Below are 4,571 nucleotides of genomic sequence, written 5' to 3'. Positions count from 1 at the left end.
TTTTATCGTATTTCATTTTATTTCATTGTATTTCATCCTATTTCATTTTATTTCAACTTATTTCATCGTATTTCATCTTAATTTATCTTATTTCATCTTATTTCATCGTATTTCTTCTTATTTCAACTTATTTCAACTTATTTAATCTTATTTCATCGTATTTCATCTTGTCTTATTTAATCAAATTCCATCTTATCTTGTTTCATCTTATTTCAACTTATTTCATCTTATTTCATCATATTTCATCTTACTTTATATTATTTTATCTTATTTCAACTTATTTCATCTTATTTCATCTTAATTTATATTATTTCATATTTTTTCATCTTATTTCATATTACTGTTTATTATTTCATCTTATTTCATCTTATTTCAACTTATATCATCTTATTTCATTGTATTTCATCTTATTTCATCGTATTTCATCTTAATTTATCTTAATTTATCTTATTTCATCTTACTTTATATTATTTCATCATATTTCATCTCATTTGATCTTATTTGATGTTATAGAATTGTCACAATGACACATTCTGTTCATTTCCTCTTTAAAGACGTCTTCAGATCACATTGAGATCAGAGATTATTTTGGGCTTCACACACACGTCCAGACGCCCACACAGCAGCTCTATCACTCCATCACTTCGTCATGTGCCCGGCTGCAGGGGGGCGAGCTGACGAGAGAAGGGCGGAGGAGGGACGGAGGGGATTCCATGTGTTAGAGTTTAAGAAGTTGAAGAGGAATAAAAAGAAGCAGCTTCAAAAATGCGAAACATGCTCATGTTGTAATCATCTAATAATACAATCATCGAATATTATAATATTCAATGATCTCATATTCCAATGATCAAATATTCGAATCATCTTATTTTTTAATATTCCAATCATCTCATATTCTAATATTCCAATCATCTAATATTCTAATATTCTAATCATCGAATATTCTAATATTACAATCATCTAATATTACAATCATCTAATATTCTAATATTCCAGGGTCAGGAAAAAAACAAATTAGCACACCCAATGAATTCGAGCTAACGAGCCGAAGTCTTTAAAATAAGCTGCGAGGGAGCCTCTCTGACTTCGGAAGATTTGTAATAAATAGTATCACCGTGCGTTAGGTTGTGACCATATGACACAGCGATGCCTGGGCTCAGTTGTCGATTCTACCAGCACCGCTTCCCGGAGGTGGAGGACGTGGTGATGGTGAACGTCCGGTCCATCGCTGAGATGGGTGTCTACGTCAGCCTGCTGGAGTACAACAAAATCGAGGGCATGATCCTCCTGAGCGAACTGTCCCGTCAGCGCATCAGCTCATTTGCATTAGCCGCAACAAGTGTGTGGTGGTCATCCGAGTCGACAAAGAGAAGGGATATATTGATCTATCAAAAAGAAGAGTTTCACCAGAGGAGGCCATCAAGTATGAAGATAAATTTACCAAATCTAAAACTGTGTACAGCATCCTCTGGCACGTGGCCGAGGTGCTGGAGTACAGCAAGGACGAGCAGCTGGAGAGCCTGTTCCAGGGCGTGGCCTGGGTGGTTGACAAGAAGTACAAGCGACTGGGATACGGAGCGTACGACGTCTTCAAACAGGCCGTCTCAGATCCCGCCATCCTGCACGGCTTGGACCTGACGGAGGAAGAGAGGAACGTGTTGATCGACAACATCAACAGGCGACTCACTCCACAGGCCATCAAGATCAGAGCGGACATTGAGGTGGCGTGCTAAGGGTACGAGGGCATCGACGCCGTGAAGGAGGCTCTGAGGGCGGGACTGGGCTGCTCCACAGAGGCCATGCCCATCAAGATAAACCTGATCGCCCCTCCACGCTACGTGATGACCACGACCACTCTGGAGCGCACAGAGGGCCTGTTCATCCTCACCCAGGCCATGACTGCCATCAAAGAGAGGATTGAGGAGAAAAGTGGCGTTTTCAACATTCAAATGGAGCCCAAGGTGGTGACGGATGCAACAGAGCTGGCCCGGTAGCTGGAGAGGTTAGAGCGGGAGAACGCTGAGGTGGATGGAGATGATGACGCCAAAGAGATGGAGGCCAAGGCAGAAGACTGGTGGGGCAAGCCCCTCCTCCACCCAGTGGGAGGCTGACAAGAAAACAAAAGGTGGCCAAGTAGTTTATTTTTAATTAGCATAATGCTATTCCAGACAAAAGCAGAAGCTGTTTACAAACAGTGGCCTTCATTGAATCTTTTGCTCAAGAGCAGAGTGTCTTATCCAAATGTTCATTTCTCTCAACACCATGTACTGTTCCCCTTCCAATTCGAGGATTTTTACTGGCAGGATCTCTCTTGTTTAGTTCACAATAAAGTTCAGGAAAATTTGAAAAAATAAATAAATAAATAATAATAATAATAATAATAATAATAATAATAATAATATAATAATATTCCAATCAATCATCTAATATTCCAATCATCAGATTTTCTAATATTCGAATCATCTAATATTCTAATATTCCAATCACCTAATATTCGAATCATCTAATATTCCAATCCTCTGATATTCTAATATTCGAATCATCTAATATTCTAATATTCCAATCACCTAATATTCGAATCATTTATTATACTAATATTCCTATCATTTTATATTGCAATCATCTAATATTCTAATATTCCAATCATCTAATATTCCAATCATCTAATATTCTAATATTACAATCATCTATTATTACAATCATCTAATATTACAATACTCGAATATTCTAATATTCCAATCATCTAATATTCCAATCGTCTAATATTCTAATATTCCAATCATCTAATATTCTAATCATCTAATATTCTAATATTGCAATCATCTAATATTCTAATATTACAATCATCTAATTTTCCAATCATCTAATATTCTAATCATCTAATATTCTAATATTCCAATCATCTAATATTCCAATCATCTAATATTCTAATATTCCAATCATCTAATATTCTAATCATCTAATATTTTAATATTCCAACCATGTAATATTATAATCATCTAATATTCTAATATTCCAATCATCTAATATTATAATCATCTATTATTCTAATATTTCAATCACTTTATATTCCAATCATCTAATATTCCAATCATCTAATATTCTAATATTACAATCACCTAATATTCCCATCATCTAATATTACAATCATCTCATATTCTAATATTTCAATCATCTAATATAACAATCATCTAATATTCCAATACTCGAATATTCTAATATTCCAATCATCTCATATTACAATCATCTAATATTCCAATCACCTAATATTACAATCATCTAATATTACAATCATCTAATATTCCAATCATCTAATATTCCAATCATCTACTATTCTTATATTCAAATCATCTAATGTTCTAATTTTGTCATAATCTAATATTATAATAAACATATATTATAAATATATACGTATATACTGTACATGCAAAAACCTCCTTTTCCGCTTCTACAATAACATATTTGCAAAACACTGTCTGAACAGCAGGCACTCTAGGCAAGGACGCGTTATTCCCACAACAAGGAACACCTGTGACCCACTAGCAGAACACACCAAAACACATAGTCGAAGACTAATCCTTATAAGGACTATTATAATAATATAATATTCTAATATTCCAATAATGTTGTATCCAATCATTTAATATTTTAACATTGCCATAATTTAATATTATAATAAACTTAGATTATAATAATCTAATATTCTCGTATTCCAATCATCTAATCATTAGATGATTAGACATAGATTCTAATGTTCTAATTTTGTCATAATGTAATATTATAATAAACATATATTATAATTATATACGTATATACGTATATTTTAATAATAGAATATTCTAATATTCCAATGTCATATCCAATTATTTAATATTTTAATATTGCCATAATCTAATATTATAATACATTTATATTCTAATAATCTCATATTCTAATATTCCAATCATCTAATATTCTGATATTGTCATAATATAATGTGACACTAGAATTCTGGGAAATGGCACAAGCCATCGTTTGCATTTCCATAACCTGAACCCAGGGACCTTAAAGGGGGATTCCACTGTGAGGAGGAGATCGCCCCCTGGCAGAGGAGCATGGCCAGCGCATGGATGAAAAACATCAGAGGCTGAAAGATTTTTAGAAAAGTAAGAAATAGTTTCTCAAGAAGTTTGTTACAATCACACCGGATGGATGGATGGATATCTTCCAGAGGGGAGGAGGATGGATGGATGTCTAATAGAGCGGAGGAAAATGGATGGGTGTCTTACAGAGGGGATTGGCGCACAGGCTCGTGAGCAGCCCAGCAGCGGAACACCATTCCCCCAGAGCCCGAGAGGATCATGATCATCCGTATAATTATAATAATAATCCTCATTTGTTGTAAATAATTGTGGCCAGTGTACCTTTTGTGAAGTGGACGATAAAAACACTCGCCATGTTGGCACACCACGGCCAGAAAGACAGGTCAGAAAGACAGGTAGTTTCTCAATACCAAGTACGCAAAGTCCGGACTTGCGGACTTGGTTTCAGACTTGGCAAGTTCGACTCGGGAGTACAGACTCCCGGGGACG

The 4,571-nt window shown here is 35.1% G+C and overlaps 1 pseudogene across 1 annotated transcript; it reads left to right on the top strand.

Annotated features, from left to right (window-relative positions):
• Positions 1 to 1,146: 1,146 nt before the first annotated feature.
• LOC307237787 (eukaryotic translation initiation factor 2 subunit 1-like) lies at positions 1,147 to 2,111 on the top strand (annotated as a pseudogene). Its single transcript has one exon. The product of its transcript is annotated as a eukaryotic translation initiation factor 2 subunit 1-like (transcript).
• The last annotated feature ends 2,460 nt before the right edge of the window (positions 2,112 to 4,571 follow it).

The sequence above is a fragment of the Zeus faber genome (genome assembly GCF_960531495.2).
Source record: "Zeus faber genome assembly, chromosome: 12".
Lineage (NCBI taxonomy): Eukaryota > Metazoa > Chordata > Actinopteri > Zeiformes > Zeidae > Zeus > Zeus faber.
Note: the sequence above shows the minus strand (reverse complement) of the source record. Positions and strands in the feature narration are given on the sequence as shown.